Source organism: Spermophilus citellus (genome assembly GCF_964194105.1).
Source record: "Spermophilus citellus genome assembly, chromosome: 15".
NCBI classification, from domain to species: Eukaryota; Metazoa; Chordata; class Mammalia; order Rodentia; family Sciuridae; genus Spermophilus; species Spermophilus citellus.
The window spans coordinates 53488429-53502387 of record NC_138195.1 but is presented as its reverse complement, the minus strand read 5'-3'; positions in this window follow the sequence as shown (position 1 = coordinate 53502387).

Sequence of the window (13959 nt, the reverse complement as noted above, 5' to 3'; positions counted from 1 at the left end):
CTAGAAAGCAAGAACATCTTGTATTTACCTGTCAGTTCATGTGACTCTCTCATGGTTGATGTCCATTTCTTTCAATATCTGTATACCATCACTGATAGCAGCAAACACCTCCACCAGTTTCTTTGCCATGAACACTCTTGATTCCTTGGGTACTTTCCTTCTGCTTCAACTTTTTTACTTACTTCTTCTTCCAGTTTGATCAATTACTCATTGGAAAGCTCTTTGGCCTCCACTGTAATAAGTTCATGAGTCTCCTCTTCATCAACTTGCAATCCTAATTATCTCCCAAGCTCTAATACCTTGTTACTATTTCATTAACAGCAGAATCTCTGTCAAAACTTTTGAATGCATTCATGTTTTAAATTTTTTTTTCCCAAATGCCCTTCATGCATTGCTGTGTGACTTCTCCCTAGGCTTCGGCAATATTTTGGTTAGCCTTTAGAATGTTAAAAACTTTCCAAAACTGTGAGCTTTCAGCCAGAATCAGTCACTTTGACAACTAACTCAAGCAAACATTAGGCATAAATAGTATGCTTTGAACTCTGCTATCACAACTTGACCCATTGGCTGAATGAGTGCCATCGTGTCCAGGGACAAATACAGAGCCTTTGCATTAGGATGCACATTGGCCTGTGCTGCAGATGCCCTGCTGATTGAATAGCTGTTTGTTTTGCCTATGGTTTCACCTGTAGAATGAAATAGTCCAAAAACCAATTCAAGAACGATGCTGATGTCATTCAGGCTTTATTGTGTGGTCATAAAAAATACGAAATGACTCATATTCTTGAATGCTCTAGGGTTATCAGTGGTAGATGAGGAATGACTTTAATGTGAACTCTGCAAAATTTCTCCCCCAAAGCAGCATCACACAGTCTTTGAATGTTTAGACACCTGACATCGTCTGGGACTCTTGATGAATATATGTATGCTTCATCATGTGTCTCCAGAACAGGCTCATTTCATCCATATTAAATATTTTGTCTTGCAAATATTTCTCATACACAATTGTCCCATGCAGCTCTCCCTTAACACCTTCAGGACTAGCACCTTGCTGCTTGCTGCTTACCTTCACGTTAAGAAAATTAAACTGATGCCTTCTGAAGTGTTGGTATCATTTGTCACTTTCTACAAATATTGGCAAACTTGTAGGGTATCCAGCATGCTCATGGGAAAGATATCTTACCCAAGACTGTGTCATCAGGAGACGATATTGCATGCACTTCTGCATCTGGTCTTCCACCCACATTGCAAGTAATGTCTACCCATCAGCAGTTGGTCTGGCTGTTTCCTTTACAAGATGGTGAATTAACTAATGCTGATAATTTCACTGAATTACCAACTAACTCACTTCTTATCCTCTAAGCTGTTCAAGATAATCTACTGTGAAAGTTTGAACTCACATGCAATGGTCATTTTTGGCATGTGGCCTTCATGCTGGGCAGGTGTCTTAAGTTGCCTCTCAAAAGGAATTGCCTTCCTCCTCACCAGAGACTGGAGTCACAGATGGGAGTTCCATGGACGTGATGGCATGTGGAAAACATAGAACACAATATCCCAACATTGCTGCCAACACAGTACTCTGTCCAGTGTTAGTTGCTTTCTTCATGATGGCGTGGCTGGCTGGGTGCTGTGACTCACTGCCCAGCCAACTGCAGGAGTGTCCTGATACTATACATTGCTAGCCAAGGAAAAGATCAAAATTCAAAATTTGAAATATGGATTTTACTGAAAGCTCTGCAAAATCAAAGAAATCATAAGTTAAACTTTCATAGCAGACCATCTCTACTCCTTTTTACTTTAAAAGCATTATGAAATAGTTTAAGCATGTGGAAGAGTACAAAGAATACCTTAGCAGTATCTTTTCTCCTGACCCAGATTTATCAAATATTATCTCTTTTCCATAAGCTTGAAGCTTTTTAAAAAACTAACCAGTTGATATTCTCCTCCATCCCAGTTCTCTCCTTTCTGGCCCACAGGTAACCATTATCTTGAGATCAGCAGACACACTTTACAGTTATACATCCTTGATGTTTTCAAATACATGTGTATTTGTTTATCCAAATAAAAGACAGTTTCTTTTGAGTGTGATTTTTAAACTAATGTACAATGGTATCATTCTATAGTTGTTATGCTGCAACTTGCTTTTTTCCAGTATTTTCAATCAATACATCAATACACATATAACTACTTCATTTATTGCCTTCCTCCTCGCCAGAAACAGATGGAGACACAGATGGAAATTCAGTGGACTTCATAGCACATTGTACCCATTCTTCTATTGATGGGTGTTTAGATGGCTTTTAATACTCTATTTTTGTATATACTTACATGCACACACACATATATATATATGTATGTATTTCTTTATGCAAATATAGGCATTTGAGGAAATCAAATTGCACACTGTCCCTTTGACTCTTAAGTGACACTATATTTATTAGTAAGCCAAGTTCTTTCAGACTCATCCTGTCTACAGAATGTGTCAAGGACCATGTATCTAATAACCTTTTGATGCAATCCTCTGTTGAAACAAGCAAGAAATTTCTCTATTAGTTCTGAAACCTCAGCGTGTATCATAATCTGCAGGAGGGCTCCTTAAAACCCACTCCTGGGCAGAATGTTTTCACTGATATGTGGAAGCTGAACTACAATAAAGGTGGGGAGGTGAAGAAGAGAAGTTCAGTAGATTAGACAAAGGGAATGAAAGGAAGGGAGGTGGGGATAGGAATAGGAAAGACAATAGAATGAATCTAACATAATTTTCCTATGTATACATTTGAAAATACTTAAGTTAATCTTACCATTGTGCCCACCCACAAGAATGGGGTCCTGATTAGAATAAGATATATTCCATGTTTGTATAATTTTATCAAAATGGATTCTACTGTCATGTATAACTAAGAAGAACCAATTTTTTAAATAAAAAGAACCCACTCCTGGTTAAGTTAATATACCTCGGCTGACGCTGGAGAATATGCATTTCTAAATAATTCCAGATTCTGCTTCTGTGGTTGGTCAGCAATCACCCGTGGGAAAAACCTTACTAGGGTATACAAGGCACACTTGCAAGAGTCCTGGGCACAGGTCATGTCCATTCTCAAGCTGCTAGATAATGCTCAATTGATTTCCAGAGTGGTCATGTGAGTGTACACCCTGACAGGCAGGATATGGGAGGCCCTGTCACATTATGTCATTTCAACAGTTTTTGCCCACCTTAGTGTAACATGGTAGCTTCTTTGTTGTTCAATTTGCATTTCTTTGATTAATAGTGAGGCTACACCTCTTCTCATGGTTCATGGACAACAGATTTGTTCTTCTGGGAAGTACATGTTCAGATTATTTGCTTACATTCACTATCGATTTGTTTTTCTCTTTCTTATTGACTTTCTTTGTTGGTTATATGTGTTGGGAAATCTCCCAGGTGGGAAATCTCCCAGGTGGCAGGTTGTCCTTTAACGTGGTTTACCATATTTCTTTTGTGGCAAGAATGTCAAGTTTGATTTTATGTAAATGTGTTATTTTTCATGTATGTCTTGTCCCTTTTTTTGGTCTTGTTTCATGAGTTGAACCAGTATTAATTCTGAAAACTTCTGGGATATGTAGTTTGATTTAAGGATTATCTTTTCAAGTGAATTCCCTTCAAGTATAGCCAATGATAAAACTGACAATTTAAATATGAGTGAAAGCACACTATTTTTTCCCAAACAAAAGTTATTTTAATACAGATACTACACATTTCATACTTTTAAACTATATCCATTTAAAAATAGAAATTTTCTGTGATAAATGTATCTGGAGGGTACCTTCCCAAAGGTAAATTTCTTAATATTCTTAAGTAATTCTCAACTTTGTTTGCAATTCAACAGATTGAAAATATGTTTGCAATGATCCAAGTAGGTTCTTATTTTTATTTTTACCTTTTTAGGATACTGCATTTGTGAAAGCACACTTTCACAGTTATACTGAAGAATAAAAATTCTAGTTCATTATTTGTACATTGGTTATATTGCTGAAAAAAGTTATTTTTATAATTTTATTTGTTTATTATTATTTTTTATGTGGTGCTGAGGATTGAACCCAGTGCCTCACAAGTGCCAGGCAAGTGCTCTACCACTAAGCCACAACTCCAGCCCTGAAAAGGTATTTTTAAAGCAGCAAATGAGCTCATCTATTGCAGTTTAGACATTTCAACCTGCTTACAGACTTGCTGTTACATTGGCTCTTTAGTTTGCTGATAAACCAGAAAACTTTAAGAAGAAAGGGAAATAGTTTTTAAATCAGAACACTCCAAAATACATTAGCACAAGGAGACCTCATGGGTGACTTCTAGTGTAGCTAGGCTGATGGTGGGATTTTATGAGTTACAAGAAATGTTTACATTCTCCAGAGTGTCTCTCTTGATCACCCTGGCTGAAGGGACGTCAGCTAGATGTTTACTTGCATCAATAGTATCTTGACGTCCAGTTATCTCTGACATTACTGTACATTCATTTAAAAGGAAGAAAGCACCTACTGTGAGCCAAGCATGGTACATAACACACTTTGCATGATCTTGGTTTCTTTTGTAGCACAGATACATTTCACAGAGGCAGAGGGGAAGTTCAGAGTGTGGACTAGAAAGGAAAGGAAAGAGTTTGATAGAAGCTTCTCCAGAAGTTTGGGGGCACAGCAGCATTCCTGGTTTGGGAATGAAAGCTTGGGTGGGGGGACCCAGGTTGGCTCAAATTCCCTAAATATTAGTTTTTTTATTTCACTTAAAATATCTAGACTCCAATGATATAGTATTTATATAAAAAATGTTCCAGAGAAAATAAAAGAAAAATAGAATGTTGAGAGAAAACTAATATCACAACTATAATTATCTTTTTCTACCAAATTTACCTTCAAATGTTGTAACTCTGTTTCATTTTTTTGGGATGGGGATTTTTTTAGTGAAGAAACTAGGGAGAAGATGACAGAATCTGTCTCTGTTATAGTCTTTGGTGGTACTGTGTAATCTTAGGCCAATGACATAATCCCAGAGAGTGAAGTATGGACTGAGGCCACATCGTCCCCTGTCAATCTCTGTACATCCCAGTGTGTTATCGAGTTTATGGTGAGTTGACTTAGAGGGAAAGATGTGGTATTTTAAAATTTTTATAGATTTAATAATGTCAGTTGAGATCATCTTCAGTTTTAAAAATTCAACTAATTTACACTGTCTATGATCATCATGATTCTATTTCAAAATGGAGATTTTTGTGTGCACATAGAAGTCTTCAGGCATGCCTGGTAGAAATCTAGATACCTCTTAGCAGTGTTCTAAGTGAAGAGATTTAGAGTTGAGACATCATAGATAATTTCCTAAAACCATATGTAGCACCTGTCAGTTCATAGAGTTGGCTTAGTGTTTTTCTATGAAAAGGTTAAAAGCCATCCTACAACAGGAGCTACTAGTAGCTGGAAAGAGAAGCCCAGAGAGGCACATGTAATTCATGATACTCTGTCCAACAGTTGAATTTCTACAGTCCTCCTCCTCCTTCCCTTCTACTGATGTTACCCTTGGTTGGGAAATTAACTGGCCAATCACATCCCGCTTTTCTATCCCACCCAGCCCTGTACTTTCCCCTCTGAAATTACTGACTAATTCTGAACACACTCATGCTATTTTCATTTTTGTCTCAGTTGTATATTTATCTTGGTGGACGCATTTGCTTGTGTAAGATGAATAGGATTTACTTAGTGATCCCAACAACCTGTGAAATATTGCTTATTTAATATACACTCATATATTATTAAAATTCCTTGTACAAGTTGCTCTTCATGGTTTGTGATTACTTTTATATTTTATATCTATAAAAAGAATGTTTATTTCAGTTTTTTTTGGGGGGGTACTGGGGTTTGAATTCAGGGGCACTCAGCCACTGAGCTACATCCCCAGCCTTATTTTGTATTTTTCTTTTAATTTTGTGAAAAAGCTTTTTTTTTTATTCTAAATCAAATTAGTTCACCAATCTAATCATAACAATGCTCAACATTTCCCATTTTTGGCAATTTCTATCACTCTCAATTTTTGGTAAATCTGCCCTGTGTTCCCAACATCATCGCACCCATAGCCCTCAGCAACCATTCCAGAAAACAAAGATGATCTAATTATACTACCTGTTCTTAATTTCATCTAGTAAGTTTAAAATTCTTTCTCTACTAAGAATCATTAATAAAGTGTCCATGCTTCTTATGAAAGGCTTGACATGATACAATGCTCCTGTTTGTTTGAAAGCAAGAACAGTTTTCCACTCTAGTCTTCATCATATAACTAACTGTTTCAGATTTTTGAATGCTCATTAAACCCATTTTTGTCTGTCAAGTGAGATGTTGGCTTGTGTGTAAGAGGGAACACCAGTATTTGAATGGTAGGAATCTAGACTAGGTCCCTCACTTTCCCCTAGGGACCAGCATTCACCCCCTTGCTTTGCCTGATACATCCTGGCAACACTCAGTATTTGTGTTTATTGTCATTATTACTCTAATCTGGAATCCTGCGTATTTACCCAGGCCAGAAACTTGGAAGTCATCCCTGAATCCTCCTGCTCCTTTCCTTACTACATCCAGGGAGGTATAAAATTCTACCCCTGCTTTCTGACTTTGCCATGTGATTTCCTGCCTTCAGGGCAGCCCTGTCTAGCCTGGGTACCACAAACAGCAGCTAGCGACACAGTTTTCCTAAACATCCATACCTGATTGTCTGCCCCAGGTGTAAACAGATTTTGTTCAAACCCCTTTCTTTGTTTTTCTTTGTCTTCAGGATAAAGTCTCAACTCTGTGCAGGAGCCACAGAGCTGTTCATATCTGGCCTCTGCCACCATCTACACTATCCTCTGTGGCCATTTGCCAGCCCACACTCCATTTCTCAACCCACAACCCACGGAACCCCTTGAAATGTCCTGAGGGTTTTACCCATGGCTCACTTCCTGGGTCTTACATGTTCTTCCAGTTGCCTGGAACACTGATTCCCAGTGTCACCTGGTATACATGTTGATGCCCGTTAGGTCTAATGGTAGTGTTCAGGCGGTGTTTAATTCACGGTCAGAGAATGGAGGAGTGGGATGGAGAACAGAGGACAGGTGGCTGCCTGCACAGCTGGAATGGAGCCTGGTCTATCTATTGGCTGCCTACCCATCTTTCCTGCCAGCAGGGCTACTGCTGAGACAGCACCCAAGGGCATGATGTCTCCTAACCATATCGCATTGTCAAGCACTCATCTGGCTTTTAGAGAACCAACAGCTAGCCTGTTCCTGTGGCATAGCCCTAGACTCAGAATAATTTTTCCTGCTAAGGTCAGGAAGCTGAGTTTCCTCCTAGGGATTTGCATTGTTTGGTTCAGGAGCTGACTTCGATTCTCAGTTGTCAGATTGCCTAGATCTTTCTCAAAAGTTTTCTTGTCTATAATGAAGACTCAAGAAGATGAGTGTTGATTTGGAAGGTAGTTGCTTATTTCTTATGGGGTTTAATGGTAACTTAGTGTTCTTTCATTTTCCACTGGAAGATAAGCTCTTTGAAAGCAAGACATGTTAGATTTTATTTGTGGTTTGTAACTCCAGAGTCTAGAGCAGTGTCTAGGATATAGTTGGTGCTCAGAAAATGATTAAGTTAAATGATTAAATGAAGACAGGAATGAATAAGCCAAGATCATTATTTAAGTTTTAAAATTTCGGGAAAAATAAGAACTACTTTAGCTTTACAGAATTATTATGAAGATACCACAGAAAGTTTCCGTGTAGCCTATACCTAGTTTCTCCTGTCATTAGCATTTTATATTAATATGGTTTATTTGTGACAATTAAGTAATAAGTTCATCTAGTATTGTCTAGTATCCATACATTATTCACATTTCTTTAGTTTTTCCCTAATGTCTTTTCTTTTTTTTCAGCCCTAGGATCCCATTAGGTTTCCTGTATTTATGAGGTAGGTTTTATTAGGCTACTCTTGAGTGTGACATATCTCAGATTTTCCTCACTTAGTTGACTTTCCCAGTTTTAAGAAGTCTAGTCGGGTATCTTGTAGAGTATCCTTCAGTGTGCATTTGTTTGATCCTTTTATCTGAAGTTTGATCCTTTTAGACTGAAGTTATGTGTTCTTAGGAGGAAGAGTAAGACAGCAACATCATTATTATCACATATCAAGAGCACAAACTGTCATCAGTATGCTGTATCACTGTTGATATCTGTCACCTTGGTCACTGGCTGAGCTAGTATTTGTCACGTGAGTGCACTATAAGTCACTTTCCCTCCCCTCCCTTTCTATGGTGTACTTTTTGGAAAAAAAATTACATGTGCAGCTTAGACTTTAGGAGCATGAGTTACACTCTACCTCTACAGCATCAAAACAAATTATTTAGAATTCTCATAAATGGGAGATTCATCTGGTATTCCATATTTGTTTATTCAATAATTTATTTATGTTGGTATGGACACATGAATTTTTATTTTATACTTTGGGTTATAAATTAGACCTCATTTATTTTCTTACTCAAATTATTTTAGCTTTGACCTTTAAGAGCTCTTTCAGTGGTCTCCTAGATCCCTTTGACATAACATCATCATTATTTTTTAGCATTTCCTCGTTTTCTGGCACTATAAAGGTATACCCCAGGTTCATCTTATGTATTTTTTATACCCCAGTCCTAGGTTCAAGGAGCTCTCTTTCCTTTAAATAGGGAATGATATTAGAAGCCAGGATCTAGGTAGTTGGTTGTTACAGAAATGCTATTGCTCAGCCAATATAATAAAGAGATATATTTATATATACTAATCCAAACACAATTATACATATGTATATATAAACATTTCTATGTATTTGTATATATTTAAGCTAAACATGAGTTCACACTGATGTTTATAATTCTGAAGATTTAATTTAAAAAGTTAGATTGAAAAATGGCAATATTAACATAACCATTTCAATAATTGCATTAAATTTTAATGGTCAAACACTTCCATGGAATTTGTCAGATTGGATGAAAAATCAAGATCCAGACATATGTTGTCTACAAGAGATATGGAAAGGTAATGTATATAGTAAACTTCAAGATTAAAAACATGTCAAAGAGTAACATAATAATAAAAAGGTCAAAATCATTAAGAAGATATAACAATTTTAAATATACATGTACCTAACAACAGTGCCCCAAAATGCATAAAGCAAAAATGACTGGAGAAACAGACAAATCAACAAAAATAGTTGGTGACTTCAATACCTGACTTGTGGTTATTTATAGAACAACCAGCCAGAAAGCCCACAACAATATAGAAAACTTGAATAACTTTATCAATTAAATTGCTCTAACTGCTATTTATCCAACATTCCCCAAATCATAGTAGCATAGATGGAACATTTTTCAGAAAAGACCACATATGCAAGACTATAAATCAAGTCTTAAGAAGTTTAAAAGATTTGAAATCAAACAAAATGTGTTTTCCAATCATAGTGGACTTAAATTAATTAGCTCAAATAAATTGGGACCAGGGCAATCATATGTAATTTAGTTCATTTATCAATATATTTTGCATACTGTTAAGGATCAGTTCCATGCATGTTCAACTTTACAATGATACTTTCCTGAGCAGCTTTCACTTTGTGTTCTTAGTTTGCCCTCATTCTCTAGGATTCCCATGATTGGCTTTTTATGCAGAAACCCAGTTTTAGTTAACCCAGCCTGTTGCATACTTTCCATGACTATGTTTACACCTGAAGTAAAATCATGGAGGACACAGACAAAGAAAGCAACAGGTATTGACTCCACCTATTTTGGACCACGCCTTCTCTATGTTTTGATAACTATTTCAATCTTTTTACTTCTTATATTTCTATTTAGATTTTCTATTACTTTTAAAGCCAGTTTTGGTAGTTTTTATACTTCTAAGAATTTGATAATTTCATTTTGGTTATCTTATTGGCATATAGTTGTTCATGGTATTCTTTTATGATTATTTTTATTTCTGTAAAGTCCATAGTCATATACCCCATTTCATTTTTCATTTAAGTTATTTGAGGCTTCTTTCTTCTCCTATTTTGGTCTGTTGATCTAAATGTTTTCAGTTTTGTTGCTCTCTCTCAATCATTCTGGCTTCATTACTTTTCTATTTAATTTACCTTCAATATACTATGTACTGTTTAATTCTTTTTTTGTCATTTTAAATTTTTTTATTTGTTCTTTTTATATGTACATGACAGTAGAATGTGTTTTGACATCTTATACATAAATGAAGTATAACTTCCCATTCTTGTGGTTGTATGTGATGTGGAGTTATACTGGTTGTGTATTAATATATGAACATAGGAAAGTTATGTCTGATTAATTCTACTGTCTTTCCTATTCCCATCCCCTTCCCTTCCCTTCACCCCCATTTGTGTAATCCAATGAACTTCTATTCTTCCCTCCCCACTCCCTTGTTGAGTGTTAGCGTTCATATATCAGAGAGAATATTCAGCCTTTGTTTTTTGGGGGATTGGCTTACTTCACTTAGCATGATAGTCTCCAGTTGCATCCATTTACAGATAAATGCCATAACTCCATTCTTCTTTAAGATTGAATAATATTCCATTGTGTATATACCACATTTTCTTCATTCAGTTGAAGAACACCTAGGTTTATTCCATAGCTTAGCCATTATGAATTGAACAACTATAAAAATTGATGTGGCTGCATCACTATAGTATGCTGATTTTAAGTCTCTTGGGTATATGTGGAGGAGTGAAATATCTGGATCAAATGGTGGTTCCATTCCAAGATTTCTGAAGAATCTCCACGCTGATTTTCAGAGCGGTTGTACCAATTTGCAGTCCCACCAGCAATTTATGAATGTATCTTTTTCCTCACATCCTCACCAACATTTATTGTTGTTTGTACTCTTGATAATTGCCATTTGTATTGTTTAATTCTTTATGCCAGGCTTGGGTTTATCTTGCTCTTGTTAATTTCTTGAGATGTGCAGTTAGGTTATTGGTTTGAGACTCCTCTTCTTTTTTAGTCTAAGGATTTATAGATATAAATATGAATTTGAATACCCTTTTCTCTATATCTCATAAGTTTTGGTATGTCTCTTTTCATTTTAATTTATCTCTAAATATTTTTAAATTTTACTTGTGATTTTTTTCTTTGACCCATTTGTTGTCTTGGTAGGGATATATTAAAATTTATCCTGCTTGGAGTTTGTTGATATTCTTGAATATGGAGATTCATGTATTTTACCAAATTTGGGGGAGTTTTTGGTCATTATCCCTTCAAGTATTTTTTATCTTCTTTTTTTTGGTTTCTCCTATCCCTGTGAAACTCTCATTATACATGTGTTGTTATAGTTGATATTGTCCCACAGGTTTCTTAGGCTTGGTTCATTTTTATTTATTTTTCATTTCTCCTCCTCAGATGGAATGTACCAATTGGCCTATGGTATAGGTTTGAATGTGGTTTGAGTGTACCCCCACATGTTCTTATGTTGGGAGCTTGACCCCAGTGTAGTGATGTAGGGAGTGAAACTTTTAAGAGGTGGAGTCTAATGGGAGGTTCTTGGGTCATTGGGGAAGATGCCCTTGGAAGGGATTAAAGTAGTCTTCATGGGTAGTTTTTCATGAGCACTCATAGAGTAAGTTGTTTTAAAAGTAAATCTGAGGACTAGGGTTGTGGCTCAGCGGTAGAGCGTTCACCTAGCACGTGCAAGGCCCTGGGTTTGATCCTCAACACCACATAAAAATAAATAAATAAAATAAAGGTATTGTGCCCAACTACAACTAAAAAATAAACATTAAAAAAAGTAAATCTGAGTCCTGAATTACACTCTGCCATCCTTTCCCACACAAACAAACTCCTGCTGTCATGACACAATTCATCATTAGACCCTCACGAGAGGCCAAATCAATGGGGTTACCCAATCTTGGATTTTGAACCTCCAGAGATGTGAATTAAATAAACCCCTTTGCTGTACATAGTTAACCTGTGTCAGGTATTTTGGTATAGTATCAGAAAAGCAGACTAATACAGCTTCTCTTCATATTTGTTGATTTTTTCCTTCTTCTGCCTGCCCAAATCTACTGATGAACTCCTCTAGTGAAATCTGTATTTCTGTTATACTTTTTGAATCCAAATTTGGTTTCTTTTTATAATTTTTATCACTATTTTGATATTCTTATTTGTTTCCATTAGTTTTTGTTTCCATTAGGATTTGTCCATTTACTGTGATATATTCATATATATACTAGAAAAGGTAGGTTAGATTCATTCCTCTGTTCTTGCCTTATCCTGTTCCTTCTTCCTTCCCATCAGTCCCCTTCAACTAGTCTACCAGTTTTTCTTCTATTTTAAAAGAATTTGGTTAGTGTCTTGTGGATATACATAACCCCTCCCCCCAATTTCTTTAAGAAAATAGCAGAAAGATCAGTAGAGGAGAGGGAAGGAGACAGGGAAATGGAGAAGGGGAGGCAAGGGAAAATAATGAAACTGAATTTGAGCAAAAAAAAAAAAAAAAAGAAAAGAAAAGAAAAAGACCACAATACTTTTTCATTCTTTTCAGATTGCTTCTGAGTCAGGGTATTCTTCAATGTTTAGCCTGGACATTGACACCTCTGCCTAAGCCTTCACTTATTTTTGCAGAAATCTTGAATTTTAGCCTGAAGTCATAGCTTAGAACCTTCTCAGGCCTTTTCTGAACACACGTGCAGCTCTGGGCATGAGCCTTATCTCGATTCTCCAGAATATGTGGCATTTTTAAAAGTCTTTATTGCCCAACCCCATGTATCTCCTTTCCAACCTTTTTCCTTCCAGTCTTTTTGGTCTGCCCAAGACTCCTGCAGATACCATTTTTCCTTTAAATGTATTCTGCAAGCACTCACAGCCTGGGAAACTGGTCCAGTCCTGGGACTTCAAAGTGAGGAGCAAAGGCCAACCCTTGTACCCATCCCTCGGGGAGTTATCAGATATACAATCATGGTTCTTTGAAAATGAGGTTCCATGTGCACCCTCTGGCATTTTCAGCCTAGACAAAGAGCTTGGGCTGGCTCCATCACAGTTGCTATTTCCTGGAGAGTGGTGGCAGGCAAACGGTTTTAATGTTGTAGCCCTGTCTTTCAGCGGTGGGACAGCTTCTTTCCTCACAGAGCTTTTCTCAAGTTCTTGACTAGCTTCTACCATTCTACAAAAGTTGTGTTCAACAGTTTTTTCTCATTAGATGACGTTGTGGAGCCCTGGAGTTCTTGCGCCCACCAGTTTTAGTGAGCTTGCTCCCTTCTTTACCTTTATATATGCTTTATTCCATATTGACATATTTCTAAAAATGTGTTTATTTTTGTGGAAGGGGTATTATATTATATATTTTATTTGGCCTTTTTTTTGGGGGGGTGGTACTGAATTCTATACTGCCGTGATTCTTCCCTGTCTTTGTGTGTGACACTGTGGTTCATGTTTTGACTGCTGACAGAGATTGCAGAGTGGGACTGTGATTTGGCTTTCACTATGTAAATATTGTTTGTATGCCTTAACTAGGGATAGTTGGCATAAGAGATTGCTCTTTTTTTTTTTTCCAGGTAAGAGTCAGGTTGTAGCTTTAAAATACCTACCATGGGCAACATGGTACCCACCTCTGGAAGGTCTGTTGGTGTAAGATGGCAGGCCCAGCTGGGGCCTGAATCAAATCTGAAATAACATGGAAGGGTGCACAGATACCTATACATGGACCTGGAAATGGAGGGGGAGTATTCCAATGCATTGTTGAAGAAGAATTGACAGGTTTTGTGAAAAATTGAATATTAATGATAGCTAATCAAGAATTGAATCAACTTCTCAGAATTTCAAGTGTTAAAAGTGGAAATATGCATGTTTGGGGGAAGGAATGATTCTACCAAGAAAAGCCACATGGTTTTGAAAAATGACAAGGCATAGCTGGTTTTGCCTTCAATTACATTGTAGAGTCCGTTTTTTTTTTATTAGAT